The sequence below is a fragment of the Dermacentor albipictus genome, chromosome 6, assembly GCF_038994185.2.
Source record: "Dermacentor albipictus isolate Rhodes 1998 colony chromosome 6, USDA_Dalb.pri_finalv2, whole genome shotgun sequence".
In the NCBI taxonomy this organism is placed as follows: Eukaryota; Metazoa; Arthropoda; class Arachnida; order Ixodida; family Ixodidae; genus Dermacentor; species Dermacentor albipictus.
In genome coordinates, this window is record NC_091826.1 from 32,654,889 (window position 1) to 32,678,717 (window position 23,829).

Below are 23,829 nucleotides of genomic sequence, written 5' to 3' on the forward strand. Positions count from 1 at the left end.
TTGAATATGTATTATTTGACCGAAAAAAAAGAAAAATAATGGTTTCTGATTAGACGCATTTTCGCCATTAGCCTCCGGCTATCGGCCAAAAGTTTTCGGGCTGCACCCACTTCCCCTGCCTGCACGCGACGTCACAAAACAGCAAAAGCTCATCGCGTCGCGAAAACCCAGTGCCGTGTACGCAATACAGATGCATTAATATGCCGAACAAAACTGAATTCTCTTCTGAATAGCCGCAGCCTGCCCTGTTCCGAAAGGAATAAAAGATGGCTGCCGCCGATCGCTCAGGTGCTGGGCACTCGCACCTATAGCGTAGAACCTGGGTATGTTTGCATTTTATAAAACTTTTTGCGTCGCCGTGTAACGTTTTCGAGCATTTTCGGCAAGTTTCATCATCATCATCATCAGCCTGGTTACGCCCACTGCAGGGCAAAGGCCTCTCCCATATTTCTCCAACAACCCCGGTCATGTACTAATTGTGGCCATGCCGTCCCTGCAAACTTCGGCACGTTTACGAACTCATTCTGCCAACTCTTCTTTGCTGAGGATCCGTTTTAGCGTCATTCTTTATTCATTCTTTATTATTTATTTAGCGTCATTCGTTTTAGCGCCACATTTTAGGGACATCGTCATAATCAAGAGCGTTGTACACTATGACAGCATAATGCTGTCACCATAAACGAGTTCAAAACGGCAGAAATCGCTGCAATGGAAAAATTTAAATCGCTTGCAATGGAAAAAAAATATTTACCACATCCGCAAATACTACACTATATCCGGAGAGATTAATTTCATAGTTACTGCTTACTCTATTGCGCAACTGCCACAAACTTCTTTTGCCAGTGATGACAGGCATTGTTTTCTTTGTTCTGTAGCCACGTTAGTGCTACGGAAATATAATGTTCAGTGACAGTCCCTGGCATCCGTTCTAGCGCACCTTGACACTAGACCATTGTCCCTCGACACGATTTTCACATGCCGCCGACAGAAGACATCGCAGGGGAAGGCGACGAAGGGACTACTTCGGTATTTGAAAGAGACGGGATTGGACAAGCAGCTGTGACAATGATATCACATACCATGCCAGACTGATGGACTCTAACGGACGATGTGTGTGTGCTGTGCTATGTGCTATCTCTCTCTGTCCCTCTTCCCCATCTTTCATCGCCCCCATCCCTCTCCCATGCGTAGGGTAGCAAAACGGTTAAGCTAAACTGGTTAACCTCCCTGCCATTCCTTCTCCACTTTTTCCTTCCTTCCTTATCCGATGAACATCAGTAGTGCGTTCGTTCAATTGCTGCCCCGATTTGCGTCCTCGGTTGCAACCAATTACAATTGACAATAGCAGACTCCTTATCTCCCTCTTTCGCTCTCTCTGGCTTAGTTGTACAAGCGCGCAGGAACCGCCCGCAGACAACGAGGCAAAGTAAAAATGTGACTGCTGTTGCTCTTTTGTTTTCTGTTCATCTTTGCTTTCTTTTTCCGTCGCATAAACGCAGCCGTCCGTGCCAAGCCACTTGCGCGGATGACCTCATTGTCGCGCGCGTTCGTGCAACTCGACGACGTTTAATTATTCATGAAGGGAGCGATTCGAGGCTTTCTTGTTTCCTTTTCCGCCGACCTTATCTCATAAGTCGCGCTGCTTGCACGAGCACTGACAAATCAATCAGTCACGCGCGGAACTTCGCCGATTTCTTAAACCGCATAACAAGGGCCTCGCAGTTCGTCCTTTGTTTTCGTCTGCTTGTCGTCGGCTTGTCGTCTGCTTTACGTCTGCTCCGCTTGCATACGCCTGTTTCTGCCCGCTTTAAGCAAGGGGGGGCGTCCAATCGCGAAAAGCTCGCCATGCGGAAACCAGCCGAACCGCACTGTCCCACGCCTCCCTGCGGCTGGCAAGAAACACATAATTCAAAGTGCGCTGTGGACTGCTGCCGGTCCAAACGTTTCTTCTTTCTTTCTTCCCCCCCCCCCCCCCACCACCTCTTCTGCCCCGGAAAATATTCCCGTTAACGCCGCATACGCTTGACCGTTCACGTCTTCCCTCATAGGCGTGGTGGCCGACGCAGCCCGGCCGTATACTGCTCGAAGCGAGCCTAACCCGCCACTGCCGCCGACGCCTTCGCACCATGTCGACGAAGGCAGCGCGGCGTCACCTGCACATAAGCTCCATTTTCTTTCCGCCAAAGGAACGAGAAGCAACGCCGGCTATAGCCGAGCTCGCTAGTTCACACCCAAAAAGCTCAATCATGCCGTTTTCGTGGCTGTTGTCATTCCTTCTTCTTGTTTAGTTTCTTGGCCGCGACCTGCTGCATATACGTACGGGACCAGGAAAAGCCGTATAAGCCAGGTCGCATACACACGCACACACCTCGAACCCAAGGTGCACTGCACTTCACAGAATGGGAGTGGCGTCGTCAAGAGAAAAAAAAATCAAGCAGATAAAATGCATAAACACGTAGGCTATGCAAGAAGGCGCGGAAAGGTTGTTGTCTGCAGTTGTTGATCGTGTGCTCTCGTAGCGGAAACACCTTTTTATTTTTCTTCGTCTTATTTGACGCAACCGCCAGTCAGTCACTTCCGCCCGTAGAAGAAAAGACAAGCCCGTCCCTTCACTTGAAGCAGACGACGTTCAGTTCGCAGCGTCGTCTGCATCTTCTCCTTCTTCTATAGTTGCGGCTTCCCTATGGCGTTCGTTTCGTCTTTGAGTTATTAATCACCGGCCCTCTACCGAAGCGCCTACGAAAGCGGGAAAGAACAGAACTGTCAAGTTTCCGCTTTTCTCTATCCGTGCTTATCTCCAACGTTTACCTATTCGCGCTCACGTTTGGGTTATTTGTCATTGAGGTCGCCGGCTTCTTCAAGGTTTTCCGTGTTAGAGAGATCGGTTTGGGGCTTCCAGGCTGTTTCGCGTTTAAAAGAAGCACAGCATGGGGGCACCCTGTTGCGTGGCGGTTATTTCGTAACCACGTCTTACGACTGCACACAACGGGTGGTCAGATAAGAAGCGGCCATTTATAAGGAACTGAATTGAGACGATGTTCACCGCCCTTTGTCGACTTTGGCTGCCGACCGTGTGCGTTCGGGTGCTTAAGCGCGCTTTACAGTTGTTTCTTTATCTCTCGGAAAATCTCGGCGCTACCGAGACAACGCGTAAACCTTGCGCTGAAACGGAAGATGCTGTCGTACAAATAACATACACGAACACATTTTTTCCGAATGTGTAATGAGTATAACCGTTCATAAGTACTTCTTGCGAAATGCGGTATAGAACGGTCGACTTCGCGTTATCTCGGCACGCTATCCCAGGAACGAAATTAAAGTGCGTTGCTGTAAAGAAACGGCCACTGAGCTTTTCGTAATCGACTGGAAACAAAGGTGGCGCCGATGGTACAGTAGGCATGTGCTTATGGTTCACTAATGGCTATTTGCTCGGACTTCTGAACAATAACACATATTTGTGTTGAATACCGTTCATTCGACGATTACTTAATGCGAACTCAAAGCGGAAGCTATGAAAACACTATACACAGAAAAATATTTTACATCCATAGAGGGGCTAAAAAATGATGCACACGTCTATTTCTCACTCCCTTCACGACACCTGCTTAGCCCTCGTATAACTCCTAACACTCTATAACGTGGGAGCAGGCGAGAACATCCCCGCACAATAAATTGATTAACATCCGTAATTAGGTTCAATTGGTGATCAGCAACCTACAGCAAGGGTGTTCTTATACCAACAAACATACGCTGTTTAGCTGTCGGAGCTACACATACAGCTGTGACATCGGAATAGCGAATTCGTGAAACCAACAGCCCTGAACGGCTTAACGATCTTCCTAGGTGGCGTTATATTGTGCCTAACTAGCTATGTCCGGTCAAGATGGAGGCTCACTCGAAGGGGGGATACAAATTCGTCGACATAGGTACTACAAGTAGTCTCAGGTTGGGACATCCCTTTCCCGTGGCCACTGTTGGAACATTGATATACATAAAGATGTTTCCAGTCTCGAAAAAATAACCTTGCCCCGAACTGCTCAGTACGAGGTTGCAGGAGCTCGTGGTTTCTGGTCCTGGCAGCCGCCTTTTCTTGGTGGTGGTGTGAATTAAAAAAGAAACGCTCGTTTACAGTGCTTGGAGTGCACGTTACGCAATACCAGGCGGTCAAAATCAATCCGAAATCCTCCTCTATGGCATCCCTCATAACCCGCTGTGAAGTGCGCGGTCACTAAATCCGGCAATCTAATCTGTCACTGTGTAAAAGGAAATGATAATGTCGCCATTAAACAGAGAAGAAGAACGGTGACAAATCTGCGTGACCGTCGAGAACAATGGCAGCATCCTCAAGAACAAGAGCGGCGACAAGTAAACAGTAATCGGGCAGCAGAACACGTCCCGCCTGCCCGCGCTCAGGTTCAGGGGGGCCCTGCCGGAGGCGAGGCGAAGGGACTTCCGCAACGCACTGGAAAATTGCCGCGAGGGATGGGGCTAACCGAAATTGAAATGGCGGGTAAGAGGAAGTGAGGGTGGTTCCCGCGAGGGTAGGAACGCAGGGGCGCATTCGCTCAGCTCATTGGAACGGCCAAGTTCGACGACCCTCATCGGAAGAGGAGTTGCTCAAGGTGGAAGGGGGGTGACGCTATGAAGACTCCCTTGCGGGAGGGAGCTGACAAGAGAGGGAGTAAAAACACCCTCGCTTACTCCCTCCCTCGCTGCCGCAACCACTGCCCCCGGTGCTAGTAATGCAACGCAGCACGTAACGTCTCCAGCAGCAGCAGCAGCAGCGCCCTCTACCCTCCCCCAGCGCAACTCCCTCTCACCCCAAAACAGTGAGCAGCATCAGCGGCGAGGTAAGAAGACTCTCGTCGGCGATCGCCAACCCGCGCGGCCGAGCACGCCCGAGCCGCCGTCGCCGCCGAAATATACGGTTCTCAATTAGCATAAATAAATATTCAAAACGAAAGCGCCGCCGCCGCTGCGAAGTTATACGTGCCTCGTCCGTCGTCGTCTGCTGCGCGAGCGGCGAGCGAAAGCTCCCGAGAGCAGAAGTAAGCAAGGAACGAAGAAGACACAGGGGCGTGATTCGCTCCCCTTCCTCCCTTGTTTTTTCTTTCTCTCTCCATCACGTGCGCAGTATCGCAGTGCTTACAGGGCTGTTCCCTCTCCACTCTGCTCGCAGCGTACCTTAAAGAAAAAACAGCAGCAGCCGCTCACGACGCGCGCAGCATCCGCCTTTGAGATTTTCAGTTTCGTCGAGCCCGACACCCCCCCCTCTACACGGGCCCACCGACGGAGGAACGGACGGCGCTGACACCCCGCGTTTACTATGTAGCGCCGTGATAATCGTCATCGACATCTTCACCAGCCTCGTCACAAAGGATCAACAATAAAGCTGAAAACATTAAGCGCTCTGGTTGATTTCATTGTTATCGTCGTTGTGGTTTTCCTTTGCATAAGGGGCACGTATCCACCATGGGGGCCGGCCAACAATCAGTCGCGCGGTCAGTGCTTTACTCGTTACAGAAACACTAAAAGAAGAAAAACTAACTTGAGTTGTATTAATAAATTACACTTCTATAATACCAACAACAACAAAAAAAGATCTCCTTACTGGCGGATGGAACAGGCTTCATGCGCCTGGAAAGATGCTAGAACGGAAGACAGGTGGCGGTGGCGATGCCACATTGAAGTTTCCGCCCCAGCAGCCATGTATGCTGTCATGAACTTATGACTGCTTCTACTCGGGCTTAGTTAATATTATATCGTAAAACATTGATTAAATTGTGCTTTAGTATAGCCAAAGACTGGACTCAACAAGATCCTAGAATGTTTACTGAATCACAATGACAAAACAGGTAAATGTAGCGAGATATCCGTGACGTCACAATGACGTACCAAAGCTGCTCATTAGCGTGCGAAAATAAAGAAAAAAAACAGACACACACGTTCAACTCCGATCTTCATTCGGTATTTTAACAAACAACCTATCGCTGCGAAGTCTTCTTTGGTGTCCTCTATTATTTCGTTCTGTCGTCACTTCAGTCTGCTTTACGAGAAAGGTCTCTCAGCTCAGAGCAGTTCTGGGCCTTCCAGCTAGCCGAGGCAGTCGCTAAGACCCAGGGAATCTCGGCCGTCTGCTAGGCGGAAGGCGGCTGCGTCCGCCTACGTGAATGCTGGCATCAATAAAGGTTGACTCGCTATCTCTCTCTCTCTCACATACACTTCCAGTTACCGCTGTTCTCCGTCAGTCTCTATGCACTCAGATTTCCCGATGTCACATTGCTCCACCTAAATTTATGCCGTCCTGAAGTGAAAATTTCGCTTCCCTTGGCAAACAAGAGGTTGTAGGTGCGCGGGCATTCAAATGCATTGCTAGTAAACAAGGGGTGGGACTGCAAAACAATGAATGGGGATAGTTGGCTAACGGTACTCGCTCTGAGCGCTTAAACGAATAAGATGGGGCAAGTGTATAAAGGAAAATGTGCCTCAGAAAGGTTGGCCAGTTGCTTAGATAGGATAGGCCCACCTTCGTCAAAAGGCTGCCTTGTCATCATTGGCGAGTTAGTTCCATGATACTAGAGGAATGTCTTCACGTGGTGTACCTGGTGCAAACAAGGTACTGGAAAAGTGGGCACTGAAAAGAGAATGTGTTGAGTATGATAATGATCCTATGTTTGTGGAAACAGACCTTAAAATAGAGCCTGTTAGAAGGTTTCTACCCCTATTTGAAGGGCATTATTGAATACCTACCAGTAGGCACACAATTTCTTCTGAAAATTACTTGAGGGCGCTAGTGTCTGTGGGAGCTGCGACTGTGGGTGATTCAGACAGCAAGGGTATTTTGGGTCATACACATAAATTTGCCTAAAGTTGATGACATTCAACAAAATCATTTCCTTATGGATGCTGCAGCTCGCAATTATACTATGAATGTGCAAACAGTTCTATTGCATTGCCGTTTTTTAAAAAAAACTACGATTGCCTGGAAATTTAAACAGATAAGGCGTAATCAATAAAGCCAGAAAAACGCCTGAAGTTACAAGCACGAAGACTACGCTGATTTTGACTTACTGGATATCATTGCTATATGATAAGCGAACGATCCCAAAGATGGAGTTCCTTCCAATAATACTTGTAAGGAACTACGCTCGAAAGTAAGAACTGCGTTACCTGCTGTCTGTCATTGGCCTATGACCAAACCCTTGACTTCACCGTATCCACTAAATTACGGCGAAAAAGAGCTAGTGCCATGCTAGGTGTTGCTCAGGTATCGCTCCAACATCACACGAAGTCAAGCTAATGGAAAACACCACCCCTCTACAGCATACTCCGACCTACCGCAACACCCTTGGATGCATGACGTCAGCTAGTCTTGCCTGTATAAAACAAGCTGCGCATCATTTTATCTTCCGTGGGCACGGTGAACCTGACCGATGCATCTCACTCACAAAGACGCTCTTCTACGTTGTGCAGGTTAGTTATTGCTATTCTGCGTATAGTAGCGACTGTCATTTCTTCCTTATCCTGCCGTGTCCACGACAGTGTTCAAAAATATGTCACGGGTGTTCTCATGTTCTAAAGGTCTTGTTGTGGGGGGATATTGAAACAAATCCTGGACCCACTAACGCCGAAGTATAGTATAAAGTTCATGAAAACTTGCTGCAAGGGGAAGTGGCCGACTTGAAGGCAGAAAACAGAAAATATGATAGCTGAAACCAGAGAGCTGTTTAAACTGGTTCAAGCTCATATATCGGAATTTACATCTAATGCGGCTTGGTTAGACTGTCTCGAAAACACGGTAAAAACGTTTCAGCAGACGGTGAAGTCACACTGCAAGCTCAGTGATATTAAGGAGAGAAGTAGGCGTTCGAAGATAGTTACCCAGGGCGTCCTTGAAGAGCTAAATGACGCGGAATCTGATCTTAAGCGCACAGTAATTACAGAAACGCTCAAGAATAAGCTAGACGTTAAATGCGTCTCCGTTGCCCGTATTCCCAGGCTGGTACAACTGGCCCAGAAAGACCAGTCATAATGTTTCTTCGGGATTACAGTGAGAAAGTAGCAATATTGAAAGATGTTTCTAAACTGAAGGGAACCAACGTTCTCGTTTAAGACGACCATTCGCAGGCCACACTGAAGAAACGTAAGCTGTTACGGTAAAGGGCCAAGCATGATAAATCGCTCGGAACGAAAGTTTCACTTCAGCATGAGAAGATACGCATTAAAAATGACGTGTTTATCTGTAATGGATAGTACTCAACATTCTGCTTGACGAGTCAAATATAGGTGCATTAGGTTACTAAAGATAAACGCACGTAGCATCGTGAATAAAGCAATTAAATTGAAATCAGTTCTTTTATCGTACTCACGATACGAGGTCTGTTAGAAAAGTATCCGACCCTTTTTTTGCGACTACCTGGTGGATATGAAGCAAGCGCGCTGGCATCAGCCTACCTTGAACCTTCGTGCAAATGCACAAATTTTTTCCCGCCTGCCGATAGCGTCAGTCGCTGGGACGCAGCGTTTGAGTGAGGTAGTGCGCAGTGCTCTCGTCGGTTTTGTATTGCAAGGAAAATGGCGGAGCGACTGGAGCAGTGCTACTGCATCAAATTTTGCGAGAAACTGGGCGACAGCTAAGTAAAAGCCATTCGGAAGATTCAGACGTCTTTCGATGACGATGTTATGAGCAGCACACTGATTAAGGATTGGTTCAACCCCTTTAAAGAAGGCCGCACAACAGTGGAGAGCGAGCCACGCTCCGGTTGGCCTTCAACATGCGAAATGACGAGGTCATTTCCGAAGTGAACGTTGTGGTGATGCGGGACCGTCTTGTGAATATCCGAGAAATTGCGGAAGAGGTGGGCATCAGCACTCTTTCTGCACATTCCGTTATGACCGAAGATTTGGCCATGAAGAGAGTTGCGGCGAAATTCGTGCCGAAGCTGCTCACGGTGGAGCCAAAGCAACTTTGTGTTGAAGTCTCACAAGACATGCTGGATCCCACAAACAGTGACCCCGACTTCATGAACACCATAATCACTGGTAACGAGTCTTGGATGTACGGGCTACCCGCCGTGGTTGCTCAGTGGCTGTGGTGTTAACTGGGCTGCTGAGCACCAGGTCGCGGGATCGAATCCCGGCCATGGCGGCCGCATTTTGATGGAGGCGAAATGCGAAAACACCCGTGTACTTAGATTTAGGTGCATGTTAAAGATCCCCAGGTGGTCGAAATTTCCGGAGTCCACCACTACGGCGTGCCTCATAATCAGAAAGTGGTTCTGCCACGTAAAACCCGATCATTTGTTGTTGTTGTTTTTTTTTGGGGGGAAGGGGGTGTACGGGTATGACCCGGGAACCAAATCCCAGTTGTCACAGACAAGGCAAGAACAAACAAGGCCCGCCACGTGCGCAGCAACGTCAAAGTGATGCTCACTGCTTTCTTTGACTGCCGCGGTGTGGTACACCACGAGTACGCACCACAGAGTCAAACAATCACCAAAGTGTACTACAGGCATGTCTTCCGTCGCCTAGGTGATGCTGTGCGGCGCAAGCGACCGGAGTTGCGGTCAACAGGAAATTGGCGCATGCATCACGACAATGCTCCTGCACATTCCTCGCACTTGATTCAGAGTCTTTTGGCGGAAAATCAGACTGCTGTAGATCAACAGGATGCTTACTCTTCTGATATGGCCCCCTGCGACTTCCGGCTGTTTCCCAAAATCAAGAGGCCATCGAAAGGAGCGCAATTTCAGGCAAGAGAAGGCATTATGGCTGTAGCGACAGCTGAGCTAAGCTCCATTCCGAAAGAGGCCTTCTCAGAATGCTTCCAACAACGGCAGCACCGCTAGGAGACGTGTGTGGAGTCCCAAAGAGCCCACCTTGACGGTGATTAGGTTTCCAACGCTCCAGTTATGCCAGTTTTATTTCTTCGGTCAAAGGTCGGATACTTTTCTAACATACCTCGTCCGTTGCAGTTACAACAGAAACCTGACTTCATAGCGAAATTAGCGACAAGGACTAATCTCGCCTGCCTACAAAATAATTTGGAGACATAGAACTTCCAAGGGGCGGCGGGGTGGCTGTTGTCGTGAAGTCGTCCGTGGAGGCCATTCTGTTAGCAAAGTCAAGTGGCACTGAATATTTATGGTCACGTTTTTTTATGTGCGGTGTAAAGACCGCCAGACTCTTCTCCCGATTATTTATTAAGCATAAGTGAACACACTTCCTGTTCAATAGAAATAAGGTAATAGTAGTTTCTGGTTTGAAGCTACCAGGGATTGATTGGGATCGTATTATGTCCGGTGCCGGTTATGTTCTCGATTCAAATGTGCATTTTGATATGATGCTCGACCACAACCTCGTATAAGTATTTCATGGAGCTACCAGACTTGGAAATGGTCTTGGTTCGCTCCTTGACCTTGTCTTTCTTGAACGCTCCTTTTCCGATTATTCTGTATCTGTCGAACCTAGGCTGTCCGACCATGAACTTATTGTTGTATCTTTATCGTCGAAAGTTAAACACGCGAAGTGGGGAATGAAACTCAACTTTGATAAATCTGTGCTTCTACGTATAACAAGTAAAAAAGTACCCCTGAAGTTTTCATACTCCATTGGCCAATTAAGATCCCGTGGCCGAAGTGAGCGAGTACACGTATCTTGAAATTACAATGACTAACAACCTAAGTTGCAATAATCACACTGCCAACACCGCCTCTTCTGCCTTTAGAAAACTATTTCTACTTCGCCATAGGCTTAATGATGCATCCCATGAAGTGAAATCATTAGTCTATACCACTTTTATTCGACGGAAATCGGAATATTCCTACGTTATTTGAGAGCCGTTTACCAAAACTAATATTAACGCCCTTGAAATGACACAGAGAATAGCCATACGTATTATTTTTTTTCGAATAAAGCCGAGAAGAGTCCGTGACAGAATTATTGCGCAGTAATAGTTTTCACATCTTTCAAGCGAGACGAAAAATAATACTGCTGAAGTTCCTTTGCTCCATAATAAACTGTAAATTTCCTTTAGATCCTAGTCCATACATAACTCTTTCTGCATCTAGGAAAGCACGTCATTCCTACCCCCTCACTCTATCCCCTTTCTTTTCTTTCTTCTTTCCTCGAACTATAGAATAATGGCACCTCATACCTTTCTATCCTCTCAACTCCACTGAATCAATTCAAACTTATATTATCAGTACTCCGTAAGTGACATTGCTGTTCTGTGCTACTTTGCTTACTTACTGAAGTGTTATATTGAGCAATTCTGCCTTCTGTACGCGTACGTTTTTTACGCGTTACCTTGCCTCCTTCCCGCTTGGGCCGCACGGCTTGCGGTATGACGTAAATAAAACAAATAAATAAGGATATACGGCCCCACGGCACAAGACGCAGATGTCGTATATAACACCAGTCGCGGGCTTGCTCAGGCACATATCCAGGGCCCGTGCTCAGATGGGGTCAGGCCTGCACTGTGACCGATCTGCTGACTGCCACGCGTGGATTCAGCATCCTTGCAGCGCAGCCTGGCTAAAGTTGCAGCACGATGCGTGACCGCACCAATCCATACTTATTACGTTATTTTTTTTATTTCTTCTGCTTTAACTCGACGCTCTTTCTCTGCGAAAATAAAACAGCTTACGCAGACAAGAATTAACGTCTAACGCGCTATGCAACGTAAAGCATACGTGCGAGGTCAATTTAATATGCTCCCGGCCATGGCGGTCGCATTCGTATGTACGGAAAACGCAAGAGCGTCCTCAGGTGGTCTAGATTAATCGGGAGTCTCCCACTACGGCGTGCCTCGAAATCATATCATGGTGTCGGCCCGTAAAACGCCAGAATTTATATTTGATTTATATGCCACGATGCGCTGAAACTACGCACGCGTTATTCTCTCGATAGCGGCTGCTAAAAAGACTGTCACATACACAAGGGAGCGCGGATCTGCTGCTTTAAGGTTGCCTAAAGAAAGAGGTGTCCGGCATTCGAGAATAATCGCACTTGGCACGGGATGCCTAGATTCACGGTGTGGGTATGTTTTCATTATTAAAGTGGATACTTCATCCAAGTGTGTTGTGAAAGCCAAGGTTCCTAGGATAGAACAAAAAAAGGCACTTGTAGCAAGTGAGTCGTAATCGTGGTAAATGGACGGTAACAACTCGTCCTTCGATGCAGTTTCCTTGGCATTCGCAAACATCACTCCGACGCAGTTATTCGCCAAACGTTATTCCAAGCACTTTACACTTTAGCCGAAACCGCGCCGGGGGCTAAGCTTATAATCAATCACTGAAACTCATTTGACGATTTGAACACAAGCATTGGAACGTTACCAAACACGACTCGAGGGTTACGCATCAGGGTCAGCCGGATTAGGACGCCTTTGCCAGGGGTCACGTGAGGACCTTCAATATACAGGGTGACTCACGATTCAATCGAGAGGAGATGGTGTGAGCGTCGAATGCCCTTCACTTTCCAATACGCAAGGAGCCGATGGCAGGCTGGCAAGTGCAGCGTGTCTGTCCAGCGCGATCCGAAACGTCCGAGAGTCATACGCCCACGCTACTCGAAGTTGCAGTGCCACGGCCCCTCGTCAGGGGTCGCGCCGATCGAGTTAAGAGGGGGGCGTGTCTTAAAAGAAATAAAGCGTTTGCACCTTTATGCCAGTTCGGCTTCAAGGGCTTGTTGCTGTTGCAGCTCCTGCCTGTGGTGACGGGCTGGCTGGCCCCCTCTCTTATCGTTCTCGCAAAACGGGGTGCTGAGCTGGCGGCGAGTGACCTTGCACTTTTCGCACCGGGGTGGTTTGGCAGACGGTGCTGGCCGCGCGAGCTTTCGGCTATTACGCGAATGATAAACAAACACTGGCCGCGCCTCCCCTGTTAAACTCCGACGCTACCCACGTCTATAAAGACGGGGATTGCAGCATGGACACGGTATGCGGGGAGCACTAGGCAGCATTCTCTTGCATGGTGGCAGGGATCCCTGGAATTCCACGTATGCCTATAAAGGAGTCACAGCATTATTTAGCATTTCAGCGACTACGTACGGTCGACGACGGAAGTTTGCGGAACACGCGATATGGGAAGTAAGTTGGATGTCCAAGCAGTGTGGGACCGTATCTAGCAAAACCGTACGTGTTTTACTGGATACGGTCACACTGACCGTACGGCCCGTACGACCGTGAACTGTACGGATCCTAGCTATTTTTGGCTTACTTAAAGACTGACAAAGATCTACCTAAAGCAACAGTCTTTTTGACAAGTTCTTCGCAGTAACGCACTGTTACCTGAACTAGGGCTCACCATGGCCGTAAAAATTCAACTTCATCGCATCAAATATGTTTAATACCAGTAAGGGTGCCAGAATCACATTCTGGTTACGCGATGTTCCCAAAAAGGTTTCAAGTAGCATTTCATTAAGTGAACCTAACTAGCAGTAGGAAAAAATGTTCATTACCTGCACACCTTCACTTTCTTATGCGTGTTGTAATATTCCTGCATAAATTTTTTCGCTACTTGTGAAATTGTTTGTATGCGTCTAACAATTCATAGCCATAACGGGGCTAAGCTTATTTTTTTATATTTCTCTATTTTGTTCGTGCTGTGTCAGCTTGTGTGTATGCTTTTTTTGGAAATAACCACAATGAGTTCATTATCTCTCTCCTTTCTTCCTGCGCAAGAAATACTGCTTTTTTATGTTCCTATCTCTCACGGTGATTTTATTGCGCATGTATTCAAAATTTCACTATGTGTGTTTTTTTTTTATTTTAAACTTTCTCTCTGCATTTGACTATTCCGACGCTCGAAAGCCGCTCTCTCGAGCTGTTGGTGTAGGCCTTTGCCAATGGTATCGACAAATAGACGTTAATAAATGTGTCCAATATAAGGTGAGAATACGCGTCCAAACGCGAGCACAGCAAGCAGCACCGGCGAAACTAAAATAAAGCAGACGCGATGTCCTTGCTCCACGGTCCGAGAGGCTCACATTTCCGCAGAATAACGACTACAGCATATATGCTCACGCGAAATCTCGTCCCACGCGTATTCCCGTCTGCGCGGTTTATGTAAGTTTGTTGCCATACACTGGGGCCTTGCTTTTGGCTTGGCGCCAGTGCAACGTTGCCCAAGTCTACCGGCGAGCGCAGTTCAAAACGACGCGATTATCAGCCAGTCCACGGTTATTATAGCGATGCAATATATGCCGAACCGAACGAATGGTAAAACGGAAAAGTGTCGGCGACAGTTGAGAAGCAAGGGAAAGCAATAAAGAAAAACAAAACGCGGCCAGTTTCTGTTCCCGCGAGGTGGCTCTGCCCACGCGCATCGCGACCTTGCCTTCACGACAGGGGCCGTTCGCACGGTGTCGCATGCAGAAACAGGGCCGCACGTCTGGCAAAGAAAAAAGCGGCAGGCAGCGTCGTCGGTTCCTGTGGGCGTCGCACGTGTAATCAACGGCGGAAGCTAAAGGTGCAAAGCTTAGAACTCCCGCAGAGAATTGTTGTCCCGTCGTGGCCTCAGCGTGCGACCCGTGCTCTGGAGGTCCGTTCGACTCGATTGCACTGAACAGGGGATGCTGCGCTTCCACATTCACTTCTCCAGTGCAACGTGGCGCCTTCTGCACGTTGCCATACGTTTCACCGTGGCGCAGGCTTCGTCCCGAATGAGTTCCATGCGTTCCGTGAAATCGAAGGAGAAATAGATAGTGTTTGTACAGGAGTTTCCTGGCAGGTTCGACACGAGAACGGAAGTGGCAGTGAACCAATGCACCAAGCGCTGAACGAGTCCAATGGACCTTGTGTAGGAACTGTGGGGGGTACATCGGCTAAGCTTTGCATGCGACGAGCTGCAAGAGAAGCGACACTTTGATTCCTGTTCACATTGGTCCATTTTAATGCGTTCGTGTATCGGACTGCTCTTCCCCATCGAAGGGCATAGGACGGTTGGTTTCCTAGCCAGGTAGTGTCGAGCCCGTGGCTCGACACTACCCGCTCTGAACACAGAGCGAAAGCGTTATTATGGTTGCTGCATGCTGTAGCACTCGACTAGCTGACTTAGTAAGCCCGTTATGCAAAGTATACATAGACATCCATTTCTTCTCGCCTTCTCATCATCATTCATCACTATGTTCTTATATTTCCCTTTCTTTCCCAGAGCAGAGTAGCAGTCTAGACTCGGACCGACATCTCTCCCGTTTCCTGTAAACAAAACTAAGTAGACTGTTCGTAAGCGTATTCTCATTGCCGAAGTACCGGTGACGTAGACGTGCGCAGCAGCGTTGGTGGCGCCATCTTGCGACCTTGAGGTCAACAAGAGTGCATTCAACTATCATTTCGACGCCGGGCTTAGTGAAAGCTGAGCTACTGTCGTAAAGGTGGTGGGAGCAACATGTTCACGAATGGCGACACCGACTCATTTCGATTATTCGTCCAAAACAGCGGAAAACGCTAAAGTGTTTCTTCTTGTTCGGTGGCTTGAACAAGGTGCCAGAATATACCCAACTGCCAGCAATGGTGGTGCCATCCATGTGTCCGGTGCTTTGCTATTTCACAAACTTTTATACTTTTACGGACACCGAAAACTCCTCGATTACCGTTTACAGAATGCCGAGACGCGGAGCGCTGGTGCCATCTTGTGACATCTAGTTAAACTAGAGAGAGAGAGAGAGAGAAAACAAGGGTAGGAAAAGCAGAGAGGTCAACCAGAACAGCATCCGGTTTGCTACCCTTCACTGGGGCTGGGGGATAGGGGAACAGAAAAAAGGGAGAGAGTAAGCACTGAGTACGTGAGGGAGGGACACCATACACAAGGACACTATAAACGGTCTCTTAAGCCCGTGCACTTCAAGTACTGCACTAGTGCACGAATCGCTTTTCGAGCCAGTGACGGGTGTGGCCACGGTCCGAGTATCTTTGACTCGGTGAACGGTCTCGAGTCCAGTCGGCGTAAAGTTGCCCGCACAGAGAGGCGTTGGACATCGTAGCGAGGGCAGGTACACAATAGGTGCTGGTTGGTCTCCTCGCACCTACAGGAGTCGCAGATCGGGCTCTAACTAGACAACACACAATTTATATAGCAACGAGTATGGTGTGATTAGTGGCAGGTGTAAATGTAGCGGCAGGTACAATTCTTCTTCAAAACTTCTCTATTTACCTTGTATCGCTACCAATCCCTGTAACGGATCCGGTCGTATAAGTCTCTACCCTGTATTTTTTTTGCACGAATACTCTAAACGTCTCTTGTTCATCTCGACTGCTCACCGCTTGATGCGTTCGCCCACTGTAAATACAAGCGTTTCTGGAAGGTCTACGTTACCTACGGGCCTCACTGGGCGAATCCCTTCGCATTCCATTAGGACGTCCTGAGTGATCTCCGGATTTTCTCCGCAGTAAACGCGTGCACGAATTTTCTTGCGAGTAAATTTGATCCGGTATGCTGTTTCCCGTAGGCAACCCGCTCGAGCCTCAAATAGCAAGGTACTGCCCTCTGTGTTATTTCTTTCTTCACGTTCTTGTAAATCTCCGTGTTTTCCTTTCTTCTTTTATTTCCGTCCTTTGGATACAATTCTCTGTCTCCGTTTCTCACATTTTCTTTTCGATGACTCCTGGTTGTTTATTTACGCTTTCATTTACCCTGTACTTCGTTGCCAACTTTCCCAACCGCTTCCTCCAGTCCGTGTCGACGCTACTTGTGCACTGTTGGCAGCACTAACGCTGGCAGCAACATCTGGTGATGGTGCGTTCTAGGGAAGCTACAGTCGACGGATCTCCTGAGTAAAGGCGCATGACTTTGCTCATACAGCATGGGTACGTATTATGGATACCACACTGCTGTTCGCAATACATCATCTCTGCAATACTGGCAGAGGCGAGGGGGTTGCAGAAGGGGAGATTGGCACCGCATCACTCCAGTATTTCATTTTTGTCTTTATCTTTAGTTGAAGGCAAACCCCATGTGCCCGACAACACCGAACATACAAACAGCGGGTACGCAGTATTCCATATTCCAGCGCGCATTCCGGGCTGTTGCATATCTTTTTGCAGTGTTCAGGTCCTTCCTCCCATGTCTCCTCTCGATTCTCCCTCCCTTTCCACAGACGCGAAATATACATATGAATGGCGACAAATAATTAATAAAGAAACGTGGCGAAACTTCGGTAAATCTTGGCTTCATGCTCTTAATGCTCTGCCTCCAAGCGAGTCAGTTTTCTTTCCTGCTCCTCAGTTAGGAAGCCATTTGTTGCCCTCCGTTCTGCTTCATATTATACTCGTTGTCTCGTAATCGTTAGCCGGAACAACAAAGTGCCCCGCAAGCTCCTTGTATTAACAGGAGATCTAGCCGCTTATAATGGAAGCATCACGAGATTTTTCGTAATGCCCTCTTCAGACAGTTTACTGCCGGAGAGCAACCTCTTACGCAACCTCTACAAATTTATGCCGCTGTCCAGGCGCCCCCCCCCCCCCCCCCCGTACAGTGCGCTCATGTTACTTATTACTGTCATTATCTGTTCCGCTTCCTCCAGCCAAAAAAGTCGTACAGGGGAGGTATTCTGTAAGAGCCCACCTAGTGGACATGTCTACTGTGCCTGCTGTTGAACTGCCGATTTGCTAGGCTGGGCTGCGCGTCCAAAGCAACTCGGTGCCACAGCCAATCAGCCCTTCAGAAGCCGACGAAATGGACGTGTCCACTAGATGGCCTCTTAGAGAAAGCTCCCCAGGGGGGGTATTCTGTAAGAGTCCACCTAGAGGACTGTCCATTTAGTCCGCTGTTGATCGGATGCAATGAGAGAGGAGGAGACGAGCGGCCCTAGCCAAGTAGACATGTCAACCTAGTGGACAGGTCTACTTTGCCTGCTGTTGAAGCTCCGATTTACTTGACTGCGCGTCCGCAGCATCTCGGTGCCACAGCCAATCAGCACTTCAGAAGCAGACGAATGACATCGACCTGTCCACTAGATGGACCCTTGCAGAATACCTCCCCAGATCCGTTCCAGACGACTCCGTCGAGAGAGAATTCCTGTCGCATTCGCCACGTCTGCACGCATTTGTTCTGGGACGGCGGACCGAGAGAGCCCGAGGCAGACGTGTTTACCGCGACCGAATCGCAGCGGCGTGGGCCGCTCTGCAGCCGCGCGCCATTTAATTCGTCACGGTTGCCAAACGCGGTGAGCGTGTGCGGTTGTGAGCGCGCCCCTTGGCAAAGGGCGGAGATAAACGGCGTCCCTCCGAGGTACGATATGGCCCGCCGTTCAAGGAAACGCTGATCGGTCGCTATTCGGCCACCGATTATAGCTGTGCTATCACACGAAGGCCTACAGGTATAAAGGTTATAAACAGGGGTAAGGTGCCTCAGAAAGGCTAGTCGACGTTTCAATAGGGAGACCTATCTTCGTCAAAGGTGGCCTCGTCATCCTCTGTGTGTTAGTTTTTAAGGGTTAGTACAGTGACGTCACCCTTCAAAAAGCCTACACTGATGCAACGAAACTTGATCGAGCCGATGTCCTCAGGCCTCGCCCTAGGATCACAAGAACAACAACGCCTCCCCTTACTACTAAATTCTCAAACGCATTCCTAATTGTGAACAACATCCTCAGTAATACTACCCGATTCTCATTAGCAACAAGAAACATAAGCTTTTCCCCAACCTGCCCAGAGTAGCCTACAGACGTAACACTAATTTTAAAACTATTCTTGTGCATGCCAAACTAAGGACAAAGACGAAGTTGGAAACCGGTCCTTGTGGCCGACCCAGGTGCTCTACATGCAAGCATATTCAATCTACTACTAAAGTAAAAAGGACAGCCTCGAACTACTCACACAAGGTAACTTCAAAAGATCGTCACTGTACTAACCATTTAAAACTAACGTGCCGAGTATGACGATGCCGCCTTTCATGAAGATAGGTCCTCCTATCGAAACGTTGGCCAGCCTTTCTGAGGCACACCCTTGTTTATAACCATTATACCACAGTGTGCTATTCCCTCTGTCAGCCGCTTTCTTTATTTTCGAAGGCTTGCAGGAAATATAATGCACTTCTTGTTGACTATACGAGTCAGTTATTTGAGATAAAACGAATACATTTTCCAAACATATTGGATTCATTAACTAGTATGGTGTTCCGTATGAATGCACGTATGTATGCATGTGCGTACGTGCACGTGTGTGTACAAGTTCACGTCTAAAAGAAAAGGAAATAGGCCTGTGCAACTGTGCAGAATCACATCGCAATTTCCAGCCATGCTGCGTCTTTCGAACGATTGCATTAGGGATATCAGTTACCTGTAGTTACACTGCACAATCTAAAACGTTTCCCGCGTGTGATTCACCTCCTTGCAGTGTTGCCCGCATATTACGATTTCGAGCGCTTGTGGCAGTTACAGTTGTGCCAGTACAGCTAGATAGAATCTACGTCATTCTCAAAACGCGCTTATTACGCCCAGAAGCAATGGCGTAGTTAATTAACAACAAAGCCACAATTCACCCGCAGACATCGAACTCTGACACGTCACCTACTTCGCTAAAACGCAAACAAGGTGAGTTGCTTAGTTCACAAAGGCTACCGCAGGCGAATCTTACATAACACATTAAGAAAGTATCAGGGAACGTCGCTTGAGTAATTATTTCCAAAGCTAATTATTAACCCAGAAATGTTGAAGTTTCGTGACACATTGCAGTTCACATGATTTTCCCCTCAATTTCCGCCAAATTTAAGCACGGTGTGACTTCGAGTTCTTTCGGGAGGCCGAGAAGCATGGCGTAACTACCGTATCACGCTTTCCAGAACTTCCTGAATGGATTTCTTACAGATAGTCTAATTCAAGCACGGGTCTTTAACGTCACGTGCACATGGACCATAATGTCGAACCCCACTTTCAATAAGTGATCTCAGCGGAGGTTACAGTTCTCACAGAGCAGCGGGCTCAATGTTGCACCGTTCATAAAACATGCTTATAGTGATCCGGAGTATCTGGACGCGTCACGTAGTGCGATGGACCTATACAAGCCACATGCTTTACTGTTTGCATACATATCACCCAGAACCTGTCTCCTATTTTCACCAAATATAAGCAAAGTGCCTTGCTTAGTTCGAAAGGGACACGGTAAGAACCTACTGCAAACCTCGCACAAGGCACGAAAATAGGCAGGAAATGAGCATTCAGTAATTCTTTGCAAAGGTCACTACTAACTCAGAGTTGTAACACTTTCGTCGCACAGTAAACCTATAAAGACCTACCCCCCCCGCCCCCCCCCTCTCTTTTGACCGAATGCAAACTGGTAAAATTCTCTCGGGACAATGGAAATACATTTGCAAAAGCAGTGATTAACTGACGCTCTTTAAAGTTTGGCCACACGTCACTCATATTTTCTTTTGTTCACTTGAAATGGCAAGTTGTGTCATGTTCACTTCTTTCGGGGCATTGAGAAAACTTCCTGCGCAGCTCGTAAAATACGCTTGTGAAGCTGTCGAACGCTTATTTAAGTATTTTACCGCAACGTTTTAAGCAACCTACACATTTCAAACTTTATGTGCTGGTCACCCCTAACATGGCCCCTGTTCCCTGTAAAGTTGCTGCCACTTTTGGTTCTCCCAGGGCTTAGAAGAAAGTTTGCAAGCTTTTCATATATACCACCTCTAAACAAGCAGAAAACGAGAGCTTAACAGCTTTCGTTTGCACCCCAACTAGCTCAAAGACTTCAAAATTAGCCTGCAAATCATCTTTAAGATGCGGAACATTTTCTTTAAGGTATAAATTCTGTGTATGATCTAACTTGTTCAGGACGGTGTCAACACACGCACATAACGTTTCCCAGAGCTCCTAGTCGCTTTAACAGCTTCGTTGCAAAACAAAGCAAGCAATTTTTAATTTAGACGCTTCGGGCCTTGGACTGCCCTTTATCGGGGGGTCAGTCGTGACACCTTATTTCTGTGCGGCAAGCACACATGCGCTCTACTGTTAATCCCTTTCAAGTGCCCACCTGCTCCTGAAGCTGCCCGGCCCAGGAAACGTCCGGTGTTACCTCTGTGCAAATGCTGTTGCCAATCCAAAAATAGTGCGTTCTGTCACGCGCTGAAACCATAGCAGACGTTTCTGTTAACCTGCTCATCTAAAAGAAACGCACCTCATACTTTGACAACGTGTACGCGCGATTAATTCTGCATTGCGCCACAAAATTTACTGACAGGACAGCGATCAGTTGCGGAGCGACACTGTTGACAGGCTGCTCCAATTTTTCCTCAACGTTGGCTGTTACAGCCAACGTCTATTTACTGTATTGGAATTCCAATACAAAAAATAGATTTTCTCCAGGATGCACATGTTTGAAATATATCGACGCAGTAAGTTGGGCGAGTTGGTAGGTTAACGTTCTTGCTTATATATGTGCAGCGCGACACAGACGAGACATGAATGGACGACACGGTTGAAATGTATCAACGAAATAAAGCAATTTGTAGTTTCTTTTGCTGTTGTTTTTTGTGTAACATTTATCCAAGATCAAAAAGAGTATGCAGCTTGTAAAAGTATGCAGCTTGTAAACACGATACCAGACGCAATAGACTTCCTCTTCGAAACCAACTGTGGTTGAAACCGCGCCATGTTTCGTGGGAATTGCAACCACCTATTTCTTTGAGAATGAGGTGACGCAGAAACGTTCCTTGCGCGTTGCCAAGAAAAAGACATCACAAGATGGCGCTACACATGCTGCTGCTGCTGCCTTCGACGTCTCCGAATTTCCGTAAACTGTAATACGCTTACGGAAACGCCTAACACTCCCTATTAGCGCCGAGTCTCAGCAACGTGCCGTTAAAGCAAGCCGTCACAAAAGCAAAGCACAGGAGCAGCTACTGCTATTAACTTTCTTTCCCAACGATGCTGTCGGGTGATTTCATTGAACCCTCTTGCCGGGAATGTAATTTCCGCGTATTTTTCTTTTTTCCTTTTTTTTTGCAGAATGGGAAACCAAGCTGAGAGTATCGCGTCGTGTACGCTTCCGTTGGAGTTACACAACTTTCCACGCAGGCCCGAAGTTGTGTTATGCGGTAACGATCCGCATACTGTAACGACAATTGTTGCCGCTGCAGTTAAAAAAGTGTTGACGCGTATCACCGAGGGTACGCCGCCTTAGGTAGTCTGCCATAGCAATATTTTTATTACTATTAAAGTTTGAGAAAAACAAAGTCGCACGAGGCTCTGCGAGAACTCTGACTGACGTGGCCTTGTTTGAATACAAAATTCGTGCGCCGAATGGCAACAGCTCCACGTGCCCTCCTTGTTGCCTGCGGACGCAGTCCCGCCATAAGTTCGTCCTGCCGTCGCCTCGGGGCGCTGCATGCTCGGTCGTTTCCCGCGAAAGATCACATCCGGAGCAAAGGGAGCGCGCGGCCTGCTGGCGTAATTAGCATGGCCAGAGCGAAAAACAAAAACGCAATTACGAAAGGGCGAAGGAAAGAATGGAGTGCAGTATGCCCGAGCGATTATTGCCGCATGGTCGCCGTTCTACCGCTCGTTCCTTGCCTCGCCGCTGGCACGCAAATTGGCCCACGAACGGGGAAGCTGGTTATTACGCCAGTTTTGTTCGGACCGTATACACGCCAGAAAGCCCGGCAAAACCTCCCTTCTTTCGAGTGAAAATTAAAGAGAACGGGAACGTTGTTTACATCCGTCCGTAATGGGGCTTCTCCAGCAATTCGAGGTCTTTGTTTTTGCGTAAACAAAAGCGGACGACAAACGAAAAGACAAGAAGAATAAAAAAAAACGGCACATTTGAGTGACCTTGCTGAATCGCAACCTAATTTTCAGCGGAGCTTTTGGTGCGACTAATTTCTTGTGGTGGACAAAGAGCCGTTCGTGAATAGGAGCTTACATCTCCCTCTCTTCGGGCACGTTGGCTGACTGAATACAACTTTGAACTTTCCCGAGAACGTTTTCAAGAGCCGCTCCTAAGTGATTTACAGCCGGATATGTCGAGTAGGTCATTCGCGTCACTTTGTTGGAAAACTCCAGAATGCATGGGCACGCTTGTGGCAAGACAGAGAGAGAGAGAATACAGAAAAGCAGGGATGTTAACCAGTCAGGAGTCTGGTTGGCTACCCTACGCTGGGGGAAGGGAGAAGGGGAAGAAAGAGAAAGGAGAGAGAAGGTGTAGAGACGTGCACGGACAGCATTTGAGTTAAAGCCGCTCGCGCAAATGTCGATTGATATAGTGGCACGGTAGAATATGAGAAATGCACACACGGGCGGCAGCGCTTGTCGCGCCATCTTGTGACGATAAGTTGTACTTGAAAGCACAGAATTATAACCTCGAGTGAGCCCGCCTAATACATGGCTGCCCGGCCTCCACCACTGCGCCGGACCAGATCGCCCGATTGAACCACGAGGGGAAGGCTGTACTGTACGGGAGTTCACTCCTAGGCATTCAAGCATGAATAGTCGTTTCAGCAATACGAGCCAATAATTTTTATAGCTCCTTTGGTTTTCGTTTCGGCGTGAATCCTTACGGAAGGCAGGGACACTGCTAACATCTTGCGGTTGAACGAAGCGTGAAAAGGTATGCCTACTAGCGTCAGGCCTGGCGTCGCCGTTTCCGGCGCTCTGTAAGCGTTAGACAGGGAAGAGAAAAAAAGCAATTTCGCTTCCGTTTGTATGTTCACAATCATGAAACGTTGCGATTCACCAAGTGCTTGTCTAGATGTTTTCTACTTTCCCCAAACCAAATAGTTTTGATGTTTTAAACTTCATATTATGCACTACTTAGATTTTTCGAATTGTTTTCTTTTTGCACATTTGAACTCCTATATCGTTGTTACGTTGTTCTAACTTTGTTGATAA

At 47.8% G+C, this 23,829-nt stretch overlaps 1 protein-coding gene across 3 annotated transcripts in view; it reads right to left on the reverse strand.

Moving 5' to 3' along the window:
* LOC139060943 (uncharacterized) overlaps window positions 1-12,560 on the reverse strand; it is a 147,943-nt gene extending 135,383 nt beyond the window's left edge. For all 3 annotated transcript variants that reach the window (XM_070540291.1, XM_070540298.1, XM_070540294.1), the window contains exon 1: window positions 12,434-12,560. The gene's annotated coding sequence lies outside the window, so the exon portion shown is untranslated. The remainder of the gene's footprint in view (window positions 1-12,433) is intronic.
* Between the last annotated feature and the right edge of the window lie 11,269 nt (window positions 12,561-23,829).